Source organism: Cetorhinus maximus, chromosome 25 (genome assembly GCF_964194155.1).
Source record: "Cetorhinus maximus chromosome 25, sCetMax3.hap1.1, whole genome shotgun sequence".
Taxonomy (NCBI): Eukaryota; Metazoa; Chordata; class Chondrichthyes; order Lamniformes; family Cetorhinidae; genus Cetorhinus; species Cetorhinus maximus.
In genome coordinates, this window is record NC_135903.1 from 16,350,859 (window position 1) to 16,370,305 (window position 19,447).

Below are 19,447 nucleotides of genomic sequence, written 5' to 3' on the forward strand. Positions count from 1 at the left end.
GCCACTGAGATTCCAAAAGGAAGCTGGAAGCATTCCTGTTTTGGAAAAGGAGTGTCTAAGGACTCAACAACCTGAAGAAATGTAGATATAAAAGCAAAAAACTGTGGATGCTGGAAATCCAAAACAAAAACAGAAACAGAAATACCTGGAAAAACTCAGCAGGTCTGGCAGCGTCGGCGGAGGAGAGCACAGTTGACGTTTCGAGTCCTCATGACCCTTCAACAGGAAATCCTGTTGCCAATCCTGTTGAAGGGTCATGAGGACTCAAAACGTCAACTGTGCTCTCCTCCGCCGATGCTGCCAGATCTGCTGAGTATTTCCAGGTATTCATGTTTCTGAAGAAATGTAGGTTGTCTTAAGCCAAAACCTGAAAGAACAGTAGAAGAAACTCGAGACCCTGCTTAATGACAGACTTCAAGACAAGGTGAGAAAAAGAAACCTGTTGAAAGACCTTCACACACTACAAGGTTCCCTCAGGTCAAAGTTTGTACCTCAGGGAAAGTATGAAGAGAAACAGAAATAATTCAGCACTCCTCTGAACAAACTGGAGAATGAGTTGGCAGAGAAGACACAACAATGTTCAATTTTCCAGAAGGCAGCAAACAAATTAAAAAAAAAGACGGAAGAGCTGAAGAATCAGCTAAATGAAGCCAAAGAGGCTTTGGAAGCTAAAGTCGCCGAATTTTCCAAAAAAGCAGACTGATGAGGAAATTTTGGGAGACTCAGCCATTGAGCTCAGGCAAGTGGAGCTGGCGTCTGAGAGAAGCCTGGCCAATACTGAAATAAAAAAGGAGGCCAAGATTAAAGTCTGCACTAGAAAGAAGATACAGAAATACTAATAGGGCCTTAATTCTGGCAGCATACGAATACACTTTCATACATAGGCCTGGTAATCAAATCGCAAACACTGATGCCCTTAATCATTTGCCTTTACAGGAAAATGTTGAGCATGCCCTAGTTCCACAGGAACTTGTTTTACTGTTAAATTTCTTAGACTCCTCGCCAGTATGTGCTCGACAGATCAGAGACCGGACATGTCGGGACCCAGCCCCATCTCAAGTACGAGAACAAGTGCAACCAAGCTAGCACGCTTTCTCTTTCATTACAGACTACCCCTCACACAACAACAGGTGTCACACCTGCGGAGTTATTGTTGAAACGCCCTCTCAGGGTGAGATTGAGCTTAATAATGCCAAATTTAGAGGGAAAGGTGGAAGGGAGTCGGGGAAGGCAGAAAATGAGACACGACTGGCATAGTCGCAAGAGGAAATTTACCGTGGGAGAGCCAGTATACATGAAGAGCTTTGGGGAAGGACCCAAGTGGTTATCGGGTGAAATAAGTGTGGTGACTGGACCTCTCTCTTACCACATGGAGGTGGAAGGCTGAATCATTCATAAACATGTGGACCATTAAGGAGGAGAGAGACAAATCACTAAGATTTGGTTCCACCAGTGATCATGACCGGGTTTGCATTTCCTGTTGAGGATACTCAACCCAGGACTGGCATGTCTGATGTTCCTTTAAGAGTTGAGGATACAGAACTGCAAGTGCCCACCAAAGCATCTGATGTTCAGGCAACTCTGGAAAAGGAGGTTCCTGACAAAGAATCTGAAGTTGTGGAGCTGCGACATTCCACACGTACCAGGAAACCACCTGAAAGACTGAACTTGTAAATTCCTCAACCAGTGTAAATATTATGTTGTCTTGAAAAATATGTACTTGTAAATATAATATGTATAGTCAAGTTAAAGGGGGAGGAATGTAGTAATTATGGTTTTATTTAGTGTGTAATGTACCTTTAAGAACAATACGTGTTATGAAAGATCACATGATCTGTAGTAACCAATAGGAGAGTAGCGCAGGCTACCTCAGCAGACAGTGTAGAGATAGAGCTGAAGTTGAAAGCACATGTGTAGTTGCTGCTGAGTATATTGTAAATAAACTTAATGTTTCCACTTAAGAAATGTCTGCAGTTCAACTCTATTACTAATAGTACAACTCGGCCACCCTACAGCACAAGTATATGCAAATACAGTTGGCAAAACTGGATGTGGGACGTGCTGAACTCGCTCAGATGCCTTCTTTCATCTCGTACCACTTCATCCATGAAATTCTGTTTTTCTGGCCCTTCAAAACAGGCCACCATAACCAATTTTTACTCAATTTTTCAACTGCTATGGGATTCTTCGCTTAGGTTTCTCATTGCTCCATCTGCTCTGGGCAAAATTCGTATTTGCTTTCAGAAGTCAGTACTTAAAAACTTACTGCATAACAGGAAAATAAACAAAAGGGCCTTGGAAAGTGAGTGGTCAGGATCAGCACAAATCCAACTGCTGGTGTATGCCATTAACGTAGAGCAGCTGTGTGGTGTTTTATTCTCAAAGATATCTTACGAAACTCCTACGTTTTTTAAAAAATTCTTTCATGCGATATGAGTGTCACTGGCATGCCTATCCCTAATTGCCCTTGAACTGAATGGCTTGTGAGGTCATTTCAAAGGGCAGTTAAGAGTCAACCACATTGCTGCAGGACTAGAGTCACGTGTAGGCCGGATTAGTAAGGACAGCAGACATTTTTCCCTAAAGCGGGGGGAGCCAGATGGGTTTTTACAATAATGATAGTTGTGATGATTACTGGAACAAGCTTTAAATTCCAGATTTATTAATTAACTTTATATTTCAGCAGCTGCTCTGGTAGGATTTGAATCCATGTTCCCCAGAGCTAATGCCTGGGCCTATGGATTACTAGTCCAGTGACATTACCACTATCCCACCAACTTCCCCCATTTTCAATAGCAAGCCTCAGGATTTCAGTTTTGTAAAGCTTTGCTCTATGCAAAATGTGTGGGGAAATTGCAAACAGGTCATACACTTCCCCACAAATAATGCACAGAGAAAATCTTCCCCCCAACCCACCCCTGCCCCACCCCTCCAAAGAAAGGTTAGGAGCTCAATTGCTGAACAGCAACTGGAGAATTTTATTTAAGTTAAAAACTCCATTAATAGATTGAAAAAAATCCCAGACTTGACATCTATATATTTACTTAAGATGGAATGATTTTAAGAAATCACTTTAATGTCGGGTTTAAATTTAAAGCTTATTTCGGAGACTCCAGAAATACTATTTCTGAGGGATTTTGAAAAAAATATTCATAATAATTCATGAATTCTTTGAAAAGGAATTCAAGTGAAGAACCAAACCAAAGGGCAACTGTATTCCCTTCAGCTGAAGATACACATGTGAATTTGTACTACATTAGGTTAAACATTGCAGGCACCTGAAAAAATAGATTGGAGTAAACACTGAGATATTGCGTTGCAGCAGACTTCACTAGTAGCCCTCAGGAGGCAGGCTGAACTTAGCATAGCCGTGCAGTCAATAATGAATCAGTTACTCTGCGATTCCGGTCTGAGGAAAAATGACAGAGCTGATAACAGAGCGAGGGTTTATTCTGTTACATACTTCTGCTGCTCGACTGGGAAAATCAAAATGTAAATTCAGCATAAATGGAGAACTCAGGTCACTGGGAGAGCAATGTCTCACATTAAAATGTCCTATTGGTTTTCATTTTAACCGAGGGCACACAATGGGGAGTAACTTATTAGGAAAAATCAACCGTCTAATGGCATTTGGAGCACATAACTCAAGAGGACCAGGAGAGCAACACTGGCCACCATTCAATGCCACAAATGCTTTAGTTGTCATGAACCCTTTGATCTTCTGCTGTGTATTCTGTTTAATCATGCATAATTTTGAAAGACTTTTTTTTAATGCGCAGTTGTTAAATGACACAAGGGTTCCCTGTCCTCATTATCTGAGGTTCATCTGATGCTTAGTTCCTCCAATGCTTGTCATGAACCACTACTGCAACAAGCCACGTTTTCTTCTTCCCTGTTCTAATGGTTCCATGGATATTTCTACCGCCTAAAACAGGATGACAGATACATTAGCTGTGGCTTTACAAGGTGTCACTGATATGTTCCAAGCTGCTCTCCTGCAGAGAGATAGGAGTTGAAGTGCGACTGTCCCAAGAGAAGAATATTGGGGAATAAAAATGGGAAATCCACTCAAAGCGTTTCCACTTCTGACCTGTTCACAAAAAAGTCATTAGCCACCAGCACCTCAGGAATCAAAACAGAATACCTCTACCTCTGCTGAAGCCACAGGGGCTGTTCAACTTAGGAATGATAGGGAAAGGAAGAGGCAAGCTCTGTAGTTCACCAAGAGCATGCACATGGATATTCATGAAAATTTGTGTGAGTAAGCTTCAATAATTTTTTATATTTGCATAAAATGTATTAATTTGCACTAGCTTCCCATTTTCCCATGGCAAATTGGGCTTTCAGTTAACCAGTGATGAATATGAAGAGATTAATTGACTATGGCCAATTGGTATATGCAATGACTGGATGGTTGGTTACAGGACTGCTTTTGTGTCAGTGGCAGTTGGGGATGTGACAGAGTCTTCGATCCAGGGTGAATGAGCTATTGAGCATCCTGAGCAGCAGTGTGGTCAGCTGGTCTGGGCTTCTCTTCCTCTTTCTCTTCATCCTCCTACTCTCTGTTGGAAACCTCATCAGGTTAAGAGTGCTGAGCAGCTTGTTCCAGCCCCACCTCTCATCCTGCTGCTGCGCTGTTGTCCAGAATGCAGCACACCATGGTTATCCTTGAGAACCTGGCTGACAAGCGCTGAAGTGCACCTCCAGCTCTGTCCAGGCACCTGAAGGGTATCTGGAGGATGCTGATAGCTTGCTTGGTCGCACAGCTAGCTGTAAGAGTTCATATTTGCAGCACTCTTTGTGTTAATTGGTGGGATTCCTCTGAGATCTTGACAGACAAATTTGAAGGGTCAACTTAGGAATGATAGGGAAAGGAAGAGACAAGCTCTGTAGTTCACCAAGAGCATGCACATGCAGCCTGGCAGCCAGCCCCACTTCAAGGTTGGTTTCAGTTCTGAAGGGGCTGGACTGGCTCCATATGAATGCATCATGGCAGTTTCCAGGGAATCAGGTGCAGAACCTTTTCTTGTGGTTGATGGAATGAAATCCCTTCAGGCGGTCTAATTCTCCCGGTTGATCTGGTTGTGCTCGGGTTGCTTTGTGTGTATAATCAATGGCATCCAGCACCTGTGGGAACCCAGCCAGAGATTCAGATATGAGTGTTTTCTCTGTTTGCCTATTATCGTCTCAGATGAAGATTACATACCCTCCAGCCATGATGAACAATCCCACCACCACCTGCCTCATGCACTACCGGACTGCAAAACCCTCGATATATCTCCAGTAGCAGCTTGGAGGGAACCAGAGGCCTTGGGAACGTTGGCAGCCATTGGTAATGCCTGGCCACCAGGCCCAACAGGTAGCAGGTCTTATTCAAGATGGTCTGCGACCAGCTGATGCGGCAAACACAGCCTTTGAAATGCTGTTCTTCTGAGCGGTGATGGAAGCTAATTCTCTGTCAGTACACACTGTTACATGCATTGTGCCCTCTTGCAAACTCAACACGTCTGTGGCTCCCCTCGCTATTGCCCACCAGCTACACCCTTGCTATTGTGGGTGCTTATTGTTTTCCCCGTCTGAATTCCAATCAAAAGCAACATAGGAACGTAGAAAAATCCAGGACAAGGAAGGAGGCCATTCAATCCATCATGTCTGTGCCCCACCACCATCCATCCCGATGTTGTCTGTGTGAACATCTGCTAACTGTACTAATGAGTTACTCACAGCAAGTGTTCTCACCAAACCTTTTCATGAGAGAATGAGAAAGAAGCTGCGAGCTCTGAGTTGTTATTCATCTCGTGACTCCTGACCTTTGGCCATTCCCCATGAAGTACAGCCCAGCCACACCTCCATTTCAAGCATGAGTTTCTCGAACCTCAGGAAACCCCTGCAGGAGACGTGAGTTTCACATTGCTGCCAACATTTCATCTCAGGAGCCTCATTTCAGCAGGTCACTCAGACCAGTTAAAACAGGATTGTACACAGAGGATTTCAGGAATTTGCTTTAACCCCTCCCTCTCACACCCATTGTGGGAGAAGTGGGGGGGGGGGGGGTGGTGTGCTAATATCGAGCATTAAGTTTCAATTCTTTTATTAATTGTAGCTCCTTCAAACAAAGAGGCTTGTGAAAATTTGTTTCCCTGTTGATGATTCTGGGGAAACTCAGCACCATCTTTATAAATCGAGCAAAAGGAGGCAACTGAATGTCCTCCTACTCTGTAAACTTTATATTTAAATAACCAGGTGAATGACATTCTCTGCAAGGTTAAAACTCAAAAGGACAGCTAGACCCAACCTTTGCCTCGCTGGTGTTTTGCACTCACGTGCAAATACACACACACTTTTGGGAACCCAACAGTTTAATTTCAGATTGTACAATTTTTGTGGACTAACATACTGTCAAGACCATATAAAAGCACCTCGAAGTGGTCCATGAGCTAATGTGTGTTTGTGTGTGTGTGTGTGCGTGTGTGTGTGTGCGTGTGTGTGTGTGCGTGTGTGTGTGTGTGCGTGTGTGTGCGTGTATGTGTGTGCGTGTGTGTGTGTGCGTGCGTGTGTGTGTGTGTGTGTGTGTGCGTGCGCGTGTGTGTGTGTGTGCGTGTGTGTGTGTGCGTGTGTGTGTGCGTGTGTGTGTGTGTGCGTGTGTGTGTGTGTGCGTGTGCGTGTGTGTGTGTGTGCGTGTGTGTGCGTGCGTGTGTGCATGCGTGTGTGTGTGCGTGCGTGTGCGTGTGCGTGTGTGTGCATGTGTGTGCGTGTGTGTGTGTGCGTGTGTGTGTGTGCGCGTGTGTGTGTGTGCATGTGCGTGTGTGTGCGTGCGTGTGCGTGTGTGTGTGTGTGCGTGTGTGTGTGTGCGCGTGTGTGTGTGTGCGTGTGTGTGTGCGCGTGTGTGTGTGTGCGTGTGTGTGTGCGCGTGTGTGTGTGCGTGTGTGTGTGTGCGCGTGTGTGTGTGTGCGTGTGTGTGTGTGTGTGTGTGCGTGCGTGTGTGTGTGTGTGTGTGTGCATGTTATTTGTTCAGTTTAAAAATAACCCAGCAGACAAATTTTAGTCTTAAATAAGATAAAGGCTAGTTTATTACTAAAACTCCTGCTGAAGATTACCTAGGTAAAATTAATAAAGTTATTAATGAAAATACAGATACAAAGATTAAAACCAGATAAAGCTAAAAAGATACTTAAAGATAAGGTTTTCAAATCAGTCTCTGTGAGATATTGTTGCAGGCCCATTGCTTGAGTTTCTTCTTTCCGAAGTGAAGGAGTTGAAGCTCGATGTTCAGTTTAGCAGCTGTGATGGCTTCTACAGTTGACTAGATAGTGTCTACCTTTTTCAGGTGGACTTAGGAGGTCGAGCAGGTTCTGGGAGAGAGAGAAGGTTTCTAGTCCCTTGCTAGTTCTGTGGTTACAGAAGATTGCCTGGGCTCTTTCAGCAGACCAGCAGTTGATTTCTTAATATTTCCCTCTTTGACTCCTGATGGCAGAGAGAAAACCTCTCTGATGTCTGTCAGTGTTGTTCTTGGGGATTTCTGGCTGTTTCAGCTGAGACCTGTGTGCTGCTATTGTCTCTCAGACTGCCACTCAAGATGGCTGCTTATAGCCTCCTTTATACAGTTCAGAAATGGCTGCTATGTTAATTTTGATAAATCACTGTTCCACCAGGCAAAGATGTTAATTACAATGAGGTCCTTTGAAGTCCCTTCCTGTCTCCTGTTCTGCCCAAAGCCAAGGGTTTTGTACACCTTTTTCGAGGATACAATGGATATCCCTGGAGGAGTCTTTTGCATTTTAATATCTCTTCGTAGCCAGCTCTAGAGATGTGAGTCCAACATGGTTTGGATGAACACAGAAAGGTGCCACATTGCCTGTCCATATTTCCATTTTGCAAAAAAAGCTTTTAAACTCAATGCAAAGGTTTGAAGACAGAAATGTACCTTTAAAACCATTGTCCTTAAATCTGTAATATTATAATTACACATTCATGGCAATACCTTCAGGCTAATTACCTGTATTTGATTTTCGGAAGTTTCTAAAAATATCGCAAGGTCTAATTTGCAGGGCTATGGAGAAAAGGTGGTATGTACGACTAAGTTGGACAGCCCTTTACAAAGAGTTGCCACCAATGATGGGGTCACAAATATGAGGTCAGAAGCTCTCAGGACTAAACGTGACACCAAGGTTGAAAACAGACTGCTTTAGTCTCAGACTACTGCCAGGGAGAGTAATGGAGTCAGGAGCTAGGGAACGATGTTTGAAGTGGGGACCGAAAACAATGGCTTCAGTCTTCCCGATATTTAATTGGAGGAAATTTCTGCTGATCCAGTACTGGATGTCGGATAAGTCGTCTGATAATTTAGCAGCAGTGGAGGGGTCGAGAGAGGTGGTGCGTTGCAACACGCCCCAGCTGCAGCTGGGACAACACCAACAGCAACACCAGCTGCCTTCTCCACAGCCACATACCCTCCCACAGGGCAGAAGGGGTGATGGCTGAGATACAAGTGCAAGGAGGTGAGGTTTCCAACAGAGGGTCTACATGCAGAGAGCCAGCTATCACCACAAGCACGAGCTCCAGGCCCCCAAGTGGACAAGCATTGCCAGTGCCCAACAAGCCGCCAGTTACTGGAGGGCCATCCGCCCTGTCTCTCACAACCCCACAGCTTTGCTTCTTGCCAAGTTGTGTGATCTCTTCTCCTGCAAGGAGGGAAAGCAGGGAGGTGCGAGTGTTAGGAATGGCTGGTGTTCAGAGGAGTGATTTGTGTGTGGTGTCTGTGAGGCATGGATGCAAGAGCACAACAGAGTCAGGGTCGTGGTGAGTGTTGGGTCCTCAGTTGGAGGCACCTGCAGAGAGAGGAACGAGAGGAGCTGCAAAATTTGTGGGTCTGTACAGGAGAAGGCTGTGCAAGTTAGAGTGTGGGGATTGGCACCTAACGGTGTTATGACACTCGCCTGTCATACCAACCTGACGTCTTGGATCCTCCTGGCACACGCTTTCCAGGTTAGAGAGGTACACCGCTACTCTTCACTTCCTCAGCCTGCTTGGTTGAAGAAGCTGTCCCCTCCATCCTGCCCTAAGGAGAGCTCAACTTGCTGCAGCTCCTCATCCCTAATTGGTAGAGAAGCCTGGAGATGGAATCTTAATTGGTTTGCTCTGGTAAAGAACAACTGGAAGGGCCATTACTCCAGCGATCATTTTCACTTTCTGAAAATGCCCCTATCTGAGAAAAAACTAAGGCAGTAAGATTTTGTGTCATGTGTATGGATGATGTTGTTGAGGAGTGGATCAACCTGTGGATAAAGAAGACGAGTCAAAAATGGATTTTTCTGGCACTTGCAAGGGGATGGTGCAGGGAGGCTGCAAATGCTTCGGTTACAATCTGAGAGTGAAAGACAAGAAAACAAGAATTAGGAGCAGGAGGAGGCCAATCAGTTCTTCAAGCCTCCTCTGCCATTTGATAAAGCAAGGTTAATTCCACTAAGCTGGACAAAGCAGGAGAGGTGTTTAAGGAGCTTGGCATGGTCGATTGTGCTAAAAGCTGTAGAGTGATCCAGAAAATAGAGGAGGAATAATACACAATAGTCAAGTAACAGCGGCTGTCATCTTTGAATTGGGTTATAGCCATTTGGCGCTATGATAGGCACAGATGCCTAACTGGGAGAATTCAATCAGAGGCTAATAGAAATGAGCATGGGAATGGAAAGTGACAACATATTCATGGACATTGTAGAGAAAATAGAGGGTGAGGGTAGTGTGGTAGTCTGCAAGGATCAAAGGTGGATTTTTGTTGAGTTTGCGATGATGACAGTACCTTTAGAAAGGGGGATGGCAGTACCTGAGAGCAGGAAACCGTTTGCAACGTCAGCTAGAGTTAAAAGTGTTTGCGTGTTTCACGTTGGACATGGCCCCACAGCACAAAAGTCTCCTTAATTCTCCAGTATTGTCATCATTTGTTGGATCAATAGTAGTGCTCTCACCTATGGATCAGAAGGTTAGTGGCTTAAGGCCCATTCCAGAGCCCTAAGCACATAATCTAGGCCGACACTCCAGTACAGCACTGAGAGAGTGCAGTATTGTTGAAGGTGCCACCTTTCGGACATGTCATCAAGTCCACGCCCATCTGCCCTCTCACGTTGACATAAAAGAACTCATGCCGCTATTTAAGGAAGAGCAGGAGAGTTCTCCTGATTTTCCTGATCAATATTTAACCCTCAGCCAGCATCAAAAACAAATAACCTGATTATGATCTCATTGCTGTTCGAGGGACCTTGTTATGCACAAATTCACAACAACATTTCTCTACGTTATAAGAATGACTACACTTCAAAAGAAATTTCATTGGCTCTAAATCACTTTGGGATATCCTGAGGCTGTGAAAGCCGCTATATAAATGCAAGTTCTTCCTTCATCTTAATGAGCCCAAAGTTTGCAAGAAGGTTTATAAAATCCACAGGAAGACTATTAAACAGAGCTTCCAGTCACTGTTAACACTCAGCCCCTGTTAAACATTGCATTACATGTACTTTACACCCATGTATTTCTAACTGTCCCCACGGTCTTTTCAAAACTTAGAAAAATAGGTTCCTACACAAAGTATCTACATAATGTTTTGCTAATGGTTTGCTGGTTCAGTTACATCTTGATGATTTCCAAACCAAAATGAAACCCAACCATCTGTTCAAAAATGTATGAATACTTTTTTCTGCTGTTATGTGTTTTATTTTACAGAATGTAATGTCCGGGAATTCCCATGCCCGCCAGCGTCGGGCGTGTTCGATTGGGTGAACGGACAATATGGTGAGAAGGCCAAAAATCAATTTCACGACGCCACGAAACCAGATTGCGATCGTCCACTCTGCCCACCGATGGCGGGACGCATTCCCCACCATCGGAAATCAGGAACCTCATTGTAATACATCAGCATATCATTATAAGGCCAGCCCGCTGGACTCCGCACCCTCCCCCACACCCCCCACCCCCGCTGGATCATCCGCCCACGTCAGCGGGAAAACGCGCCAATGTGTTTCACAACAGCATATATAAAGCGTGCACTTGGCGGGCTGCACTTCACTCGAGACTTCAAGGTTTGTTTGCCTAACTTGCTTCAGCCAGCACTCGCCATCATCAGCGCCAGGCTTCACAAACAGCACCACATCACTTTTAGGGGGTGCTAACGGGTAGGTCTCTATCTACCAGATCAGCCACATGTGGGTGGCTTTTCAATGGCTGCAGGGCAAGGTCTTGCTTGGAGAAGGGGGAGAAGTTGGTCTCAGGCAAGGGAAGAGGCTGCAGGACACGGGTTGTACTGGAGAAGGAGGGTATCCCAGGGTGTGTGTGGGGGGCAGAAGTTAATCTGCGCAAGTGGCCTCAAGATGGTGATGCTTGAGAAGGTAGCCCCCAGAGGGAATGAGGCCAGATGGACATGTAATGGTATGTGTGTAAGAATGGGTGGTGATGATATTGAGTGGGTTGATCTGGCAGTGAGTGAGATGCCAGTGAATGTGTGATGGGCTTGAGTGTGTGAGTTTAGAGCGATGAGAAGGTTGTCATACCCTGGCTGCAGAGTGAGATCATTCATCACCTATCTGCATTGGATGGTCAACCTCTTCTGTGCAGCATCAGCACTGATCACCACTGCCATCGCCCACCAAGCCGGAGTGGTAATGTTGCTGTCCCTCCTGTGGCCCGAGCAGGGGTAGAGGACATCATCACAGCAGCCTCCACGGCATCCAAAAGGCTCTCGAGGGCTGCAGTCTTCTTGCCTTTCGGAGCCATGTCTTCTTTGCTGTAGTCCTGGACTGGAAGAATTGAGTGCGCCTGTACTTTAAATGTAGTGCCTCGCGTGATGAAGCAGCGAGGTGTTGGTGTGACAGGTGAATGAAAGCCTACCCGCCATGGAAATGGCATATTTCCCAGGAATGCATATGTAATGCGGTTGGTTTGGGACAATAAAGCGCGAAAACTCGCCATCGTGGCTAGTGGGTAAAATGTCATTTTACCCACCCGCTACCACACTGAGTGCAAATCTGGGATGATTAATGTGTGGTTTTATTAAAATTAACATTCAAGTGTATACCTTAATTGGCTTACATATAAATGTTGTTACGCCAAGTAAAGGCATGTCCTACCCATAACTTTCAAAACATGAATTGTACTCAGTGTGGAACCTTTTGGAACTGACTTTTCTTTTAAAAATGCCGCTATAGATGGTTTCCGAGAGTCACCTGACTTGCCTGTGGATTCAAACTACCATGTTGTCTCGAAGAGACAAAGGGACCCATTCAATCGACAAAGTGTCACTACTCATCTGCTGAAACCATCCAAAAAGGTGTTTCCTGATTTGAATGGGTCATTCCGAAACGAAGCTGGCAGTTGTCTCAAACCCCCTGGGCGAATGTCTCCAAACGATTGCCCAGTTTGTGGCCAATCCACTGAAGCACAACATCCATATTTGGAAAAGGGGTCTGTGCGAACCACATGGTAAGGCAGCCATGTTGGTCTCCCTTTTAATCTTTAAGTGCTGTCTGCAAGACACAACACAACAGCTGCAGGAACAGCAGCATCAGAGAGGGCAGCGGCACCAGTGCCTTAAGAGCAGAAGACTGGAAGGTCTCTAAGCCCGTTCCATTTCAAGGTCACCAATGCAGCAAACTGACCACCTAGCAACAAAACTACAATTAACTATCTTTGTGACCTGCAAAAAATCTATCTCTTCGAGACAATCCTGCAACGACTCAGATATACAGCTCCAGCTATTGAATTTATTTAACTACACTTCAGGAGTGAGAAACCTCTTCTTCACCAGGCCTGCACCGTGTGTTTTCCAGGGTGAGCCAATAACGTGAATGACAAACAATTCTTTTGTTTATAACTTGTAAAAGTGCACTAGTCTTTTGTAACCATATTTTCCTCAAGTGTATGTGGGGGTGTGAGTGGGTGAGTGAGTGGCTTAGCATTAGAATTTTGGGGTGAATGTGTGAGTAAATAATCCGACTTATTTAAACCCACAAAAAGCTTGCTGCTGATTTTTCAAGTTGTCCACACACTCAGGGGTTAAGAAGCACAGACCTCTTCCTCCTCAAAAAATCACACTGAATACAGACATTAAGGGAAGGGAACAACGGTTTCAATGGTCTCATTCATACCCATAACAATGTTCTGTACAGTGTGTGACCACAAGTCAAAGATCAAAACCTTCCAACCCTTTTGTTAGCTTTCAAAATCCATTTCCAACAAACATAACAGCCCATTATTTTACATCTCAAAACTTTATTGTTTTTATTCTGCTCGACCAAACAAATATTAAATAAAGAAAAAGCTGCATTTTTATAGAACCTTTCAGGCGATAGAGGGACAGAAAACAGCAAAGTGAATTTGATCATTGTGTCTTCTTAGTCCAACCAGGAAGAAATGTTTTTTTTTATCAGTAATGGACATTATTTGACTGTTTTAATAAGAAAGCTCTTATTTTTATCAACAAACAATATGAAGATTTAGATAGATTGCTAAGATGTCCCAAAGTGATTTACAGCCAATGAAGTGCCTTTGAAGTGTAGTCACTGTTGTAACGTAGACAATGCTACAGCCAATGTGCACACAGCAAGCTCCCACCAACAGCAATGTGATAATGGCCATATAACCCGATCTTTTTGTAATGTTGATTGAGGGATGAATATTGGGCAGGGCATCGGGGAGAACGCTCTTGCTCTTCTTCAAAGTAATGCTGCGGCAACTTTTATGCTGACCTGGGAGGGAAGTTGAAGCCCTATTTGATAGATGGCACCTCTGACAATGCAGCACGCCCCCAGTGCTGCACTGAAGTTGTCAGCTTTTTTGATTTTAGTGCTCAAGCCTCTGGAGTGGAACTAGTCTCTCCACTCCTACACGTTATTTATAACTAACATTTCAGCTAGATGAATGGCTTCTTATTGTTCTGGCTATTTTCCCCCATTATTGACGGGTGTTCTGGGTGCCATTAGACTCTTGTTTCTTGTGATCCTGAATAGGCTATTCACCTCATCTTGAATATTACTTACTTGCCTGTCCTGCAGCAGTTAATATACTCAGGCATTAATCAATTTATGTCCATTCTGGTTTTCGGTCCTCAAGATCTAATTTCCATTATACTCCTGCTTCGAAGTTCACTGATATTTTATTGTTTCAGAGGCCTGAACCTCATCCTTGGCGGGCGCGCGTGATCAGCGGGCTTGGGACTGGTTGGGGAACAGGCCCCCGCCTGTGATCGGCCCACAGCCGCGATTCTGGCCAAATAAGGTCCGCCCAGCGTGAAAAATGCATCCTCCCAATGGTCTGGAAGAGCCGGGCGGAGACTGGGGGGCCTGTCAGACACCCGGTCCAATGGCGACCCGGTGGGCAGCTTAAAAACAGCACTGGCTGCTCCTTGAAGGCTGCCAGGGAAGAATCTGTCTTCTGTGTTCTGGAGACCGAAGCTACGGCCTCAACAGCGGCTGGACATGTCAGGCAGATCGGGTGGGACGAAACCCTCCCCCCCCGCGCCCCCAACCCAGCTCCCCGGTTTTCGGACGAGTGCCTCGTGGTCCTACTGGAGTAGGTGGCTGCCAGGAGGGGCACCCTCTTCCCCAGAGGTAGAAGGAGGAGGCCACCGCACCTAACAAAAAAAGTTTGGGAGGAGGTGGCAGCCAAGGTCAGCAGCCAGAATGTTGTGCGGTGCACATGGGTGCAGTGTCGCAAAAGGTTCAACGACCTGCTGCACTTTGCAAGGGTGAGTACTGTGTTGGCATGGATCAGTGTGCAGAAGTGTTAAGGACTGGCCATCTCCCCGTGGAGCTCAGGGGTGTTAAAGTCTGAGCGCCAACTGCCAATGATGGAAGAGCTGGCCAAGTGGGGTTAGACCTTGGACTTGTACTCCAGGTGCTCGGATGTGCCCTGCAAGGTGCTCCTCAGCTGGGGTTGGCCAGGCTGCAATGGCGCTGCAGGTAGAGAGTGGACTCATCAAAGCTGCTCTGTCCTTTCAGAAGAAGATGAACCAAAACCACATTGTGAGGTCACGAACAGGCGGAGGCCCCCTAAACATCTTAACCCTGACCAGATTTGAGCAGGACGCCTTGGAGCTGGACAGGCTCCACACGCCTCAGTCAGCCGGTCGTGGAGAGGCTGGGGTTACAGACAAAGGTAAGAGTGCAATGCACAGAGGTGAGAATTTTGGATGATGCAAACATTCTTGTGTAGTCTCATCATTGATGGGAGCCTCAAACCTGGAGTCCCCATTGATCATTGAAAGATCTCCATGGTCTCACCAGGGTGCCTGGCATGCACAGTGACAGTGTGATGACTTAAACTAATGACATGTCCTTGTTCTCCCTTAGATTCACCAGCAGGTACTCATTCGCAAGACCCTGAAGAGCCACATCTGACACCAGAGGATCGCCAAGCTTCAGCTGCACATGTGTCACACCTGTTCTCTGAACCCGGCACCAGCGCAGATACCAGCACCTCAGTGAGCATTAGGCTTTTGGCTAGAATGTCGGTGCACATTGGTGAGGGCACTTCACACTTGCTTGAGCTGCAGGCAGAGGCAGAGTGTGCCCAGGGCACTGGCAGTCGGAGAACTGCTAGAGACCAGGACGATGCTGAGTCAAAGGCAGATGTTGAGCCTCTGCAGTTGTCCATTAGGTGGCAGATGCTGGATGTCCAGCGGGATGTGCGGGAGGATCTGGCGGAGATCCATGAGGGTATGCATGCCATGGTCTCTGTTGTGGAGGAGTCTATGTGGAGCATAAGCGCTGCATTTACCCTCATGGCCCAGCACACTGCCCCCTCCATTGAAAGAGTGGCAACTCTGATGGCGAGGCAGCTCCAGGGACAAGCCCTCATACAGGCAATGACCTGAAATGGTCAGTGCCAGTGTGGGAGATGGATGAGGCACTTAATATCCCAACGAGGTGCCCGCCCATCGATGGCGAGCAGGGAGGTCCAGAGCGACCTCACATTGGCGTGCAAGCTGCCTGTCATCTCTGTGGGCTCCTCTCAGGGCGCTCTGGATGACAGCAGCAGCTCCTCCGCCCCTCTGCCAGTGACCATGGCATCTGATGAGGCTGCGATGACTGGGGAAATGCCAGCCCTGGCACTGGCCACTCCCGTCCAGGCGAGGCCAGCACAGGCTCCACTGGCCAGACGACGACCGCCAGTGTCATCAAGGTCAACAAGACAGCATAGTCAGCAGGCTGTTTCCAAAGCCAGTGCCAGGGTGGGGTGAGGGGCACCAAGACGTAGCACTCGTAAACCTAAATTTAAGGCACTATGAGCACAAGGGGGACTGGTCATGGGTGATCTTCTGTTCTGTAATGTTTTGTTTATATTTACTGGTGTGGAAATGAACACCAGCGATGGTAATGTTAATTTGTTTTGAGTGTGAAAATTACATACATTTTGTTTTTGTTGTAATGGCCTGAGTATACTTCACCTTTTATTCTGGTGCAGGGTATGCCTGTATGTAATGCTGGATGTGAGTGGCTCTATTCTTTACTGCTCAGGCACTGAGTGGACTTTGGGTTCAAAGGAAAGGGTCATTTCAGACATTCGGGATGAAGGCGGCAGCCCTGGCATGAGGTGGAAGCAGGTCATTGGCAGCCTAGCTGAAGGAGCGTTGGATCAAGGCCCCCCTGGTGTCCCTGCCTCCCTGAATGATACAGAAGCCTGCCTCCATACTCCCCTCACCATGCTCCTCTTATGACTCACCACTGGATTCATCCTCTGTGGCCTGTGGAACTGCATCAAGATCCTCTTCCTCCAGTGGGCTCCCTTTGCCAGTGCCAGATTGTGGCGAGTGCAGCATGCAAACACTATCAGTGACCCCTGCTCTGGGGGATAATGTAGTGCTCCCCCTGAACAGTCCAGGCATCGGAAGTGCATCTTAAGAAGACCTATGGTTCTCTCTATCACCACCATTGTGGAAGCATGACTCCTATTGTACCGCTGCTCTGCCTCTGTTCTTGGGTGGTGGAGAGGCGTCATAAGCCACCTTTTCAATGGATAGCCCTTGTCACCCAGCAGCCATCCATCCATTGGAGCTGGAGCAGTGAATAGCCTCGGCACCTGGGAGTGTCTCAGGATGTAAGCGTCATGGGAGCTGCCTGGGTACCTTGCACAGACTTGCAGAAACTGCATCTTCTGGTCACACACTATCTGCACCTTCATGGTGTGAATTCCCTTCCTGTTGACGAAGGCACTGGGCTGACCCGCTGGCGCCTTGATGGCCAGATGTGTGCAGTTGATTGCCCCCTGGACGTGGGGGAACCCAGCATTGGCTGCAAACCCTCTGGCTCACTCAGCCTGGCTGGCCTTGTCCATACAGAAATGAATGAAAGTCAATTCCCATCTGAACAGAGCTTCTGTCACCAGCTTGACGTAACTGCGGACAGCTGATTGGGACAATCCACAAAGATCCCCCACCGACCCCTGGAAAGAGTCGGAGGCATAGAAGTTGAGGGCCACTGTGACCTTCAGAGCCACTGGCATGGGGTGTCCACCCACACAGTCGGAGCTGATCTCAGGCCCAATCATATGACAAATGGAGGTCACAGTCTCCCTGGAAAGGCGGAGCCTCCTTCAGCATTGCGCCTCAGACATATTGGGCAGAATTTTCTGCCTGCCAGGCGGGTGGGCCCGACCCAATCTCCAGCAGGCAGGGAGCCGATCCCCGCCGGAGAAGCGGGCCCCGCCGCCATTTTAAGCGGGCGGGCCAATTAAGACCCACCCAGCGTGACGTCCGGCGGGAAGCGCTATGTGCTCCCTGTGCAGGCGGCTGAGGGGATTCCCTAAAAGCAAGAGTGCGCTTTTTCACACATGCGCATGAAAGAGCGCACATCTCCCCGAGGCAAAGTGCTGCCTCAGGGAGATCGCTTCCACTTTGAAAAATATGAAAAATAGAAAAAAAAAATTCCCTAACACGTCCCCCTCATGTGACAATGTCACATGAGATGGGACATGTTCATAATTTACACTATAACCTTATTAAACTTTTTAAAACCCTGCATGAAACCTCATCCCGCCGCTGGATGAGGTTTCATGTTTTCTCTAGTTGCCGCGGGGGCTCCTGGCCGACCCGCTAACCTTAAGGTTGGACGGGCAGGTCCTTTAATTGCTTAAATGATCCTGTTGATGGCCTCAATCGGCCATTGACAGGTCGGCAGGCCCACAGCTGATTTTGCTGCGCCCCCGCCTTCCTGAAAATTTAAATGGGGCGCGGTTATGTCGGGGGTTCCACCCAGCGTCATTCCGTGTCATTTTATGCATTGGTGAGCGGGCCCCACCCCCTGCTTGCCGACGGCAATATTCTGCCCATTGAGTTAGCTGCATCGCCGCCTGTAAACTCTGGCAGCAGGATAGTGGCATCTTTGGCAGCCCCTTCCGCCTTGGACTACCTGCTGGCCCTGCGCCCCTTGTGCCTGCGCCTCTCCTCCCACAGGTCCCTCCCCTGGAAGCTGCATCGGGACACCTGGCCTCCTCTCCCTCTGCCCCTCTCTCCCTCCTCAGAGGAGGTGCCTCCAGCAGAGACCACAATCCCCATTACCAGGGTTACAGAAGGCTGTCTGATACCTGGAAGGATCCACACGGTCAAAATCCTCCGGGAGCCTTGGAGACACCAATATGTCCTGAAATGGAGCCTGGAAATGCTAAGAATGAAGCTCTGAACCGAGATGAAGCTATCAAGTACCAATAAGCAACCAGCAGCAAACAATCTCCTAAACTCTTCACTACTCACAATGGCGATGCTGCTGACACTTTTTATCCCGCCCTTGGATGAGGATTTGCAAAATGTGGGCTGCCCGCCTGCCCATTTTGCCCGTGCGATGAGCACAAAATCGTATTGGCAACGAAAGATAAGGATCAATTGAGCTTTCAGTGGCATTTTAATTGATGGCGGCCGTGGCTCCGACACCTGTGCTCGCCCGCCAACCTGAAGGTTGCGTGTGTGCGGGATGGCATTGGGACGCTCACCCAATGTCTTCTCACGCTATTTGACGCTTGACTGGGTCAGACACACGTCTGCCCACGAGGCATAAAATTCTGCCCATAAAATTTAATGATGGGTCAAGGGGATAGGATTCTGGGGGTAGGATGGCTTGGCGAGGGGGATGAGATGGGTCAGGGGTAGAATGTATCGGGGGGTGGGATGGATCAAGGGAGCTAGAATGGATTGAGGGAGGTCAGGTGGTCAGTTGAGGGCGTTGGTGGTGGGCAGGATGTCGGGAGGGTAGCCGGGGGTGGGGAAGGTGGTCAGGGATGCAGTTGCATGGTTGGGAGGGTAGTCGAAAGGGTAGTGGGGTAGTCAGGAGATCACAAGCTCAGTTGGGAGGTTAGAGGTGTAGTCGGAGGGTGGGGGGATTAGTTCAGGGGAGGTAGTTGAGAGGTGGAGAGTGGTCAGAGGGTAGTCGGGGATATGGACGTAGACGGGGAGAGTGGTCAGAGGGTAGTCAGG